Raw genomic sequence first — 10,081 nt, forward strand, 5'->3', positions numbered from 1 at the left:
AGGGTTCCTGGGTTTATAGCCTATACCAAGAGAGAGAGAGAGAGAGAGAGAGAGAGAAAGTATGATTGTGTGCGTGCGTGCGTGCGCGCGCGTGTGTGTGTGTGCGCGCGCGCGCGTATGTGTCTCTACACATGCCAAGTGAGTGATAGTGGGGGGTACCCAAAAGCCCAGCCCATCTGATGCTGTAGGTTTTACTACAGCTTTCGTGATGTCATGGCAAAGGGCGGAGGGAGGAGGAAGAGGAGGAGGAGGAAGAGAAGGAGGTGGGCTGGTGGTGGGGAGAGGGGAGGGAGAGGAGAGGAAAGGGGGGGGGACAATGGCTCATGAGGGAAAGGTAAGTCAATATTACGTTTTCTCGCTGACAAAGGCAAATGAAGCCATGTTTTTCTGCTTACAAACAAGTCACACTGACCGCCCCGCCGTGGAGCCGCGCGCGCCCCGATCAGCAGCAGCAGCAGCAGCAGCACGAGAGGCCCGCTTCCTCGCGCCCTGTCCAGCGAGTCCATCTGGATACCAGCAGACCAACAACAGAGTTTAGATCTTTTATAAACATCTGTGCATGGGATCGTTCGCTCCAAACTGTTTGACAGCGCATTGAGAACCCACCCTGGGACGGAAAAAAATAAATAAATAAAAAGAAAGAAAAAACGAGGAAGAAGACCTTGCGTTTTTTCCCGGATTTATTCCATCATTCAGGTAAATACGTTTCGTTTAAAACGTTGTAAAACGTTTAAGTTGTACATATTTGTTTTGTGGCGTTTGTTTTAATATAGATTTCTTAAATATTCCATAAGAAGATCTTTTAGACGTCTAAAAACAAAACTCTCGGTCCAAAATAAATAAATAAATAAATAAATAAAAGACGTTTCTGGTGTTCGTTTCGCTCAACCCTGTTACGAGCTGCCCGACCTCGAAGATCTAATGCTGAGGGCGTTTCAACGCACGCAGTAGTGAGGCTGATGTGATGGCTGTCTCGCCTGCTTCCATAAGTTATTTATTTCACATTGGTTCAACCCTCGATCCATCGAGCTTCTTCTCTGGACCGCTTCGCTTGGTGGAAATCTCACGACGTTCTCTCCGAGCGTACCAGACGCCGCTGGCGTGGTGGTGGAGGTGGTGGTGGTGGTGTGGGGGGGGGAGCATGTGGCTCGAAAACGAGAGTGGAGTGAGGAGTTGAGCTGAGGGAGAAAGTGATGGAGAAAAAGATGGTGTGTGTGTGTGTGTGTGTGTGTTTGTGTGTGCGAGCGTGTGTTTGCGCACTTTTGTCGCAGGGAGCTTCCTTCATGTTTGATGTTGCCTTACAGCGTTTGGCCATTTTGGCAAGGCTGTGGCGCGGTTGTTTGCTTGCTTGTTTGTTTGTTTGTGTGTTTGTTTTTTGTTTGTTGTTTGTTTGATGTTTTCCCCTGAGGATCGTTGTCTTCTGCTCTGCTGCTTCCGTTTAGGATTTAGATGTACAGTAGATGTGGCAGCAGATATCAAACATCCAAGGCTCACCGTCCTCCGTGTCCACTCCGGGCTTATAAAGTCAGCGAAATAGCCCTATAGCCCTCCACGTATAATTGAGCAGCTTTAGGGGGTCTCGTAGTTGTGGCTTCAGAGTTAGTTCTCCATATGGCTGCGCGTAATTAAGGTCGAACAATGGGCGTAGCACCGGACTCCCGGCCGTGCGCGCGGATGGCGTGGAGGAGGAAGACGAGAAATGGAGGAGGGGGGGGGGGGGGGGGGGGGGGGGGGGCAGGGGGTTGAGGGGTGGGAAGTGTGTGTGTGTGTGTGTGTGTGTGGAGGGAGGGGTTGATTTTTTTTCTGCAGCAGAAAACAGAGTGGAGATGCTCTCTTTAAATGTCAACCGCCCCTGGTGAGATGCGCCAGAGAAAGTCATGGGAGATGAAGTGAGAGCAAAGAGGTAGTCGCTCTCTCTCTCTCTCTCTCTCTCTCTCTCTCGCTCTCGCTCGCTCTCTCTTACTCTCCCTCTTTCTCGCTCTCTCTCCAGTCAGGGGTGAAGCAGCTTTACGCGCCTCACGCTCCTCCTTTTTCATCTATCCTTTTTTCTCCCCCCCACCCCCTTCTCCCCTGCCCTCCTGCCATCACGCGTTTTCATGTTTTCATCGCGACATGTTCTGCGTTGGGCGAAAAGGATCACCATCAAACCACCTGCAACCAAGATGGTGGTCGCGCCGAGACGCGATGTTTTTTCCCCCCCCGGTCAAAGTTATCTACTTAGATTGCTGCGCGAGTGAGGTCGAAGCTTTAATGCTTTAATAGATGCTGCTGATTGCTATTTTATTAGCGTAATAATCACAGCCCCCACCCCCCCACACCCTCCCACCAGCTCTCGTAAGAACCAGAACCCAACCGTGATATCGCCTCATCATCATATACTGCCCTTCTAACCCATTAGTGCTGCTGATAGTTTTGCTGGGCTGCTGCTTGTATCTGCTTGTATCACCAGACCAGTGCTGTTGCTGCTGCTGCTGCTGCTGTTGTTGTTGCTACTGCTATTGCAATAATACCACCACCTTACTCCAAAAGGAGCAAAAGAAGCAAGCTGGAAGCTAAACTTATAGTTAGCTGACTAAACGTTTTGGGGGTCCTAAGTGGCGTGCTACCATAGGTTGGTGGGTCCTGATTTTGCTGTCAGGAAGGACTAATTGTGCACTTTGTATAGAAGCCTGGTTGTTGGTGAGCGTTAAAGCAAATACATAGCCCAGTATCCATGTTGGCTGTTTCTGTTTACTTTATGACAGAATTCGGATCTGTCCGAATGTTCAATGTTGACATTGAGTCAATGTTTCGTGATGAATGAGCCAATAAAAAATGCTCCAAAATGGCTTGGAATAAGATCCAGTTACCTTGGCTTCCATTGAAAGTTAAGAAGGTCTTCCTGACCAAACCTTGCTTAACGCAAACAATACAATTTAATAAATGAACAATTGAATAAACCAAGGAACTCCATCTGGATTGGGATCATAAAAAGCTGTTTCTACAGCTTTGTAGCAAGAACAGAATATGTTCGTGATTCTGATTGGTGTAATACTAGCATTTCATTTGCCACTACCTTTAACCCGAAATCTGTTTGTTCACTTGCATAGCAGCCCCACTCTCTATTACTGTATTTCTGCTCCCCATTCCATTCCAAACAGGGCAAACCTTTTTTCAATAAGTTTTTGTCCCAGATTCTATCTGGCTGCGGAAATTGCGCAGAAACGTAATGATGCCACTTCTGAGTTTAATAAAGTGGGGGGAGGGAGGTGGGGGTGCCATCTGTTTTTGTGTTTTCTCATATCCTCACGATTCTGTTTGTAAACGTATGGGCAAAAGTGTTTTCTATAGGATTGATTAAAAAGCCAGGCCGGCAGATGGTTCGCTTGGCCAAAGAGGCGCTAAGCGTTGCGTCAGTGTCAAATATTAAGCTTTTGACTGGCATGCCGGTTTGATCATTAATCCAGTGGGCTGCCCCGTGTCTGCTATGAGTGGAGCTGTTTGTTTAGGCAACAGTTTGCTCGTAATTACCTCATATCACGACTCCTTCGCTCCGACTGTGTGTATAGCAGAACGGGCCAGGCTCGTGTGTTGGAGAAGGTGGTCTTCATAGAGTTGGGGAGATGAAGATGATGGCAGCAGGTGCCACGGGGCCTGCAGGAGTGGAGAGGGCAATAAATTTGTCCTATAGAGCAGCTGGGCCAAATTGGGCTCTTATCATTCAGCGCACACCCATAGAAAAGGCCATGCAGCGAGGGCCAGGGGGGGTCAGGGTCGCCCCTGCCATTAAGGAAGAAAAGAGCTGTTCGGTATGGGCCGCAGGTCCTGAGACAGCGACGTAGGGCGCAATCGTTGGTTCATTTCTCTCTATATGCTGAAAAGATATGAAAAGGTCTATGATGTCGTCTTATACTCACCAGAATGCAAATCCAGTTATTGGACAACGTGCAAAAAGTATGCAGTGCCATATTTTCATTGAGTTTTACTACTGTTTGCTCAGCCTCAGAGCCCCTTCGCCACTTAGGCGCCTCAGGACAGGTGTTCTTGAACCTCCTGCACTAAAGAGCTTTTCACAGCCAGAGGGACTCACCTCGATTCAGAAAGCAGCCTTTAAAAAAGCTGGCTTTCTTTTTTTTCTCTTTTTTTACCTGGATGTTAAAAGAGCAGTGGCAGAATAAACGATCTTCCTTCCACCGTTTGTGGATCTCATACAAGTGTCTCTCCCTCTCAAAGGCACTCTGTCTCTGACTCTTTCTTTTACATGAAGGAGAATCTATTTTTACATTTTATTATTCTCCACTGACCTTCAGTAGCTGCACTTCCATCGCCATCCTTTTAACTGACGTAAAAATGTCCAGCACTCTGCATTGCAAGTTATTTATTATACAATATATGTGTCCAAATGTTTGTGGATACCCTTCCTAACGAATGCATGCTGCTACTACTTTCAGTTTCACCCACTGCTGCCACAGGTGTGCAAGTGCACTCACAGTGATTGTCTAGTTGTTCCTGTAGAGAAGTATTCCCATTAGAATAGGACTCATTGGAGCAGATAAACATGAACCTACTGGCACCGTGCCTGATGCCAAGTGTGGGCTAGAAGGGTTTAAAGCCCCCCAGCATTAAACTGAGGAGCACTGGAACCGTGTTCTGTGGAATAATGTGCTCCATCCAATACTTTTGGGAGATGGGGATGAGATAGGGTGGTGATCAGCCAGCATCTTAAACTCAGTAATGTTCTTGTTGCTAAATGCAATCAAATTCTCATAGCAATGCTCCATAATCTAATAAAAAGCCTTTCCAGGACAGTAGAGACAGTTACTCCGACAGATGCAGGATAAACTATTTCATATAATACCCTTGATTTTGGAAGAAGCAAGGGATAAGCAGGTGCCCCAATACTTTTGTCCATAAAGTGTTTCTGTACTACATACACTGTGCTTTCTGTTTATTAGGTGTACTGTAAATCATAATAATAATGAAGAGAAGAAAAAGAAGAATGTCATTATTATTATTATTATTATTATTAATAATAATAATAATAACTTTCTCTTTGTTAAAAGCTTCCCCCACTGTCTCTCTTTAATCATACAAAGTTACTCCTAAATCCTGCTTAACCAGAGATGTGCAGCTGTGTGGCCCCTGCGGATTACAGTCACAGCATTCTCCCATATTTAATCTAAACTATGTACTTATGTGTGTCTGAACTCACTGTAACCAGATGCAAAGCAAATATTGGACTGTTTCACTTGCATTTCGCTCCGCAGCTGTCTGAATGTCCCAAGCAGTCAGTTAACAGTGGAGATATCACTGATTAAAGCAGTGTTCGCTCTTACTTTAGTAGATAAGGTTGAACGCTTGCTGAGAGTATTGCGGTGTGCCTCAGGGGTGTGTTCTGGACACAAGTATTTTTTTTCCCCCAGAGCCTGAAAACTGTGGACTCAACTCTTTCTAACCACGCTGCAGGGGTTTATCAGTGGGATTTAAAAGAGGTGTCTGTGCTCCACAGTTTTGTTTATTTGGCTTGAAATGGAGAGAGAGAGAGAGAGAGAGAGAGAGAGAGAGAGAGAGAAAGGGGCGAGTGAGCAATCGGGGGTGGGGAGGATGCACAGTAGTGCTGTTATAGTCACTTTTTTGAGGGGGAAGCTGAAAGTTGAAAAATAAGCGTTTTGTTCTGTGCAGGTTTAGAAGTGTGTGAGTGTGTGTGTGTGTGTGTGTGTGTGTGTGTGTGTGTCAGTAAAAGGCTTTGGAAATACTTTTACTGACAATGCCCTACAGCTCCCTGCTTCTGATGATTGGCATCCTGCCTCTCTCTTTTTTTTTTTTTTTTTTTTTTTGCATTACTGTTGCTCTGCAGAGTTTTCCGAGGAGCCAAATCTGATCCGCCTGCTTTGTTTACTCTGTGCTCGCTGAGAGAGGAGGGCAGATGTTAGGGATGGACAGAGTGAGAAGGATAGAGAAACCGACAGAGGGAAGACAGACATGTTTAACAAGCCCCTCATTTACTGACAGCAAACTCTCTCTCTCTCTTTCTTAGAGTAATGCCTCTCTCTCTTTCTCTCTCAGAGTGATGCCTCTCTCGCTCTCTGTCTCACACACACTCTGTCTCTCTCTGTCTCTCTCTCCCTCTCCCTGTCAGAGGTGTGTTTTAGTGCCCAGGCTTAGACAGATGGGAGCCCACTGTCAGGACAAAAACGACAGATTGAGTGAGAGGAGGAGAGAGGAAGTTATGAGAGGATACAACAGAGAAGAGCAAAGTATGAAAGAGTAAACAGTACCGGTCCCCGGAAACGTACATAGTGGAAGTGTAATTATTAGTGTGTGACAGCAAACAAATTATTATTATTATTATTATTATTATTATTATTATTATTATTATTGTTGTTGTTGTTGTTGTTGTTGTTAATCATAATAATAATATTAAATTAATAAGAAGAATGGTTATGTAAACAATGTGACAGACAATAATCATAATAATAATAATACTTCACTACTATACTTCACTAATACTTCATCTGCTATACTCAAAAACCTTTTATCTCTATTTTTGCTCAATTCTTTCATAGTTTGACTTTTTGACATAATGAAAATCGGTTGGTTGTTTTTCTCTTTGTATCAAAAGTTCATGAAGACCAATAGAAATGCTCCAGAATCACCTGCAATAAAATCTTTCCACATTGACTTCCATTGTAAGCTTAGAAAGTATTTTCCTTCTCCTGTAAAGTTGATATTTTAGAGATACATAGTTCTTGCGTGACAGCGGCGATACTATAAAAAATATTATTATGTACGTGTACTTGTACTGTACCCATCGTGGTACAGGGGTCACGGTTTGATGCAGGCGCACAGAGGATTCTTGGCATGCACTATTAGAGAAAATACGGTAATTTCACAAACAGGTTTGCTGTAAATTGATTTGCATGGTATTGTGGGAACTGTTGTGTTTTGGAAGTAGTGCTATGGTAACTGTAGTAGAAATGAACAGGTTTTTGTGACCCGTTATAGAGTGTAATGGTACACAAAGTCAGGTTGGTTTTGGTTTGGGTCACACTGCGGTTTGGACCTCACGCCCGGACTGCTTTACCAAGCGAACTATGACTTTTGTGTACCATTATACCCCCTTTTCTGCACATCTGACAGTGTTTTTACGTCACATAGTGTTTATAAAGTCGACCTGGAATCGAAATTGACTTCACTGTGCGCCAGCAAGTGGAGAACAGTAGTGTTCAAAAATAATAGCACTCAGCGAATACCCCAGAGACCCTCAAAGACCCTCCTAAAACAGTGTTTCACTCAGAGTGAAATGAAAGTGAAATGTGGTATGATTTCTGACTCGCGTTGAACTTAAGCTTTCACTTTAAGTTTCTTCAGCATGGCTTTAAAAAACTTAAAAAAAAGGTGTCACAAAGATTTAAAGACATCATTAACCCTTTAAACAGCCACCAGTTTGTACAGTCCCTTGTAGTGCCTGTAGATACTGAATAATATGCCTTGTGGTAGAGGAACCACTTTTGGCCCCTTAAAAAGTACTTTGCATATGACAGCTTATAAAGCCTAGGTCAGAGCACAGGGTCAGTCATGCTACGGTGCCCCTGATTCAGAGGGAGTTGAGGCCCTTGCTCAATGGCCCAATGGTGGCAGCTTAGCAGACACGGGTCTCAAACCCATGACACTGTGATGGCTCAAAGCACTGAACTACCACTGCCCCTTTTATATGTTATGTGGGGGTCCTTTGAACTTTAAAAAGCTTCTTTTACATGCCTCATTTATTCATTTATTAGGGGTAAGCCTAAATTGAACATTTCCTCTGGTTGGTCTACAGCATTACAGCAGAACCTTTTTACACACATATAGTTTTAAGAAGGTAGTAGTAATAGCAGTAGTAGTACAGTAGTAATATTAATAGTAGAAGTACAGTAGTATTATTAATAATAATGTTTTCCTACATAAGTCATTGTACGTTCTTAAGAGTCAATCAACCCCACCTCAATCTTCAGCTGGACGGGGCCGTTAGCTGACAGTGGTAAATGAAGAGGAATATGAGCCGGAGTTTCAGCTCCAGACCCTAATGCACACCCTGAGATCTAACTGATACACACTGACCCACGCACGCTGATGAATGGGATGATCTTTAATACGAACAGAGTGTGCTGAGTGCTGAAGCAGTGCATTCTGGGGCATTTGTTTCATCAGGTTTTATCAGGACACTCCTTTATTACTTTAACTTGCATGTCTATCAATCCGGCACTGTGGCAGAGGCTATTACCCTGATGAAAAAAAAAGAGCAGGATGTGGTGGGTTTTGTGGAGGTGGGGTGGGGGAATGGGGGTCTGATTTATGCTTGATTCATTATTTACTGAATCTGTGCCCCTCCCCCAATACCCTGACCCCCTCCCCATTACACACTCCACTAAAAGCACAATAAAAATGCACCCGTTTGATTGATTCTAATAGCAGACTGACAAAGATTCCAGCTACTTTAGCATGCATGCATGTGTGTGTGTGTGTGTGTGTGTGTGTGTGTGTGTAAACTGGGTGTGTAAAAAGTGATGTATGTTTGTGATGTACTCTGCATTAATAGAAAAGCAGAAGTTGCACATGTGAGTGCTTCGGCCCGCTTTATCAAGCGCCTCATCTCCAGTACACTCTCCTTGACTTCACACACTGCTGCCTCTCCTATGACTTTCCATTCATTGTAGGGCTTCACTCTTTTACTCACCGCGGCGGCTTCTGCATCTCCACATTCATCCGGAATGTTAGCAGGATCTGCTGATGTGGCTCGCTGAAATCATGCTGTCATATTCGGATGCTGCGTTCTTTTGGGAGATCCTGCTTTGTGTGTGTGTGTGTGTGTGTGTGTGTGTGTGTGTGTGTCAGGAAGGTTTGTCTGTGGCGCTGAGGCTGCACTTTCCAGACACAGCTGTTTGACTTTAGCTGGACAGGTGAAGAGGTGAAGTGGCCGTTTCACTGCTGAATCATTGCTTTAGTGGATGCTCTGTTAGACCTGAGCTCAGCTCACTGTTCCCCCGGCAAATGCTGATGCTGATCAACACCTTGTTCTTTCTCTCCTTCTTCATCAATTTACTGTCTTTACCACATATTTTGTTTCTGTCTTTACATATTTCCTTCCTAATTTGCATCTTTGTTTCATCTTGTCTTTCTTCTATGTTCTTCTATCCTTTCTCCTGTTTTTTTCTTACTACTTACTTCTTTCTCACTTTTCCTCCACCTTGTAATTCCCTTTTACTACTTTTGTCTTTTATTCATTCCCTCAATATGTTTTTCCCTTATCCTTTCTTTATTTCCTTCCCAATTTCTTTATTTTACAACTGTCTTCTTTACAATTTTTACTTCTTTTTCTCCATCTTGTAATTCCTCTTCCTTCTTTTTTAAATTCATTCCATCCTGGTCTTTCTCTCTTCCCATTCTTTATTCTTCGTGCTTTTATTTAATGCATCTTTCTTTTCTCTTTTCTCTTCTACGCATTTTTACTTATTTTAAACACCTTTCATTTCCATTGTACTTATCTTTTCTGTCATTACCTCCTTCTTGGTTTGTTTGTTTGTTCTTTCTTTTTTCTCCATAATATCTAATCCATTCTTCCGTTCCTAATTTCTTTATTTTTACAACTTCCTTCTTTTCATTTTCTTTTTTTCTCCATTTCTACTTTCATCCTGGAAATTAATTTTTTCTTCCTTTCGTCCTTTCTTCCATCCTTTCTTTCTTTCTCTTTTTCTTAATATCTAATTAACTTTTTTTACATCATTTATCTTTTTTTTCATTCTTCCGTCTTTGCTCCCTTTCTTCGTTCCTGTCCTCCTTATTTTCTCTCACAATTCTCCATCCTTCATGCTTTTATTCCCTACATCTTTTTTTCCTTCTGTTATTTTCCTATCCATTTACTTCCATCTAATTTTTTCTGCTGTCTCTTTCTCTCTCTCTAACAGAGAATGAGTATCGGGGGGAGCTCCTGAACCAGCGCTGGACGCGAGGAGACAAGATCAGCCGCTGCCGGCCCTCTCTCAGACCACACAGCCGACCAATCAAAGTGAGTCCAATCTGCATTATCCATCCAGTCACAGTGTTAGAAGGACAGTGATGA

The 10,081-nt window shown here is 43.6% G+C and overlaps 1 protein-coding gene across 3 annotated transcripts in view; it reads left to right on the forward strand.

Moving 5' to 3' along the window:
* The first annotated feature begins 333 nt into the window (after positions 1 to 333).
* The window catches only part of myt1b (myelin transcription factor 1b), a 52,840-nt gene continuing 43,092 nt past the window's right edge, over positions 334 to 10,081 (forward strand). For all 3 annotated transcript variants that reach the window (XM_072697094.1, XM_072697097.1, XM_072697096.1), the window contains exons 1-2: positions 334 to 696; positions 9,927 to 10,027. The gene's annotated coding sequence lies outside the window, so the exon portion shown is untranslated. The remainder of the gene's footprint in view (positions 697 to 9,926; positions 10,028 to 10,081) is intronic.

Source organism: Salminus brasiliensis, chromosome 14 (assembly GCF_030463535.1).
Source record: "Salminus brasiliensis chromosome 14, fSalBra1.hap2, whole genome shotgun sequence".
In the NCBI taxonomy this organism is placed as follows: Eukaryota; Metazoa; Chordata; class Actinopteri; order Characiformes; family Bryconidae; genus Salminus; species Salminus brasiliensis.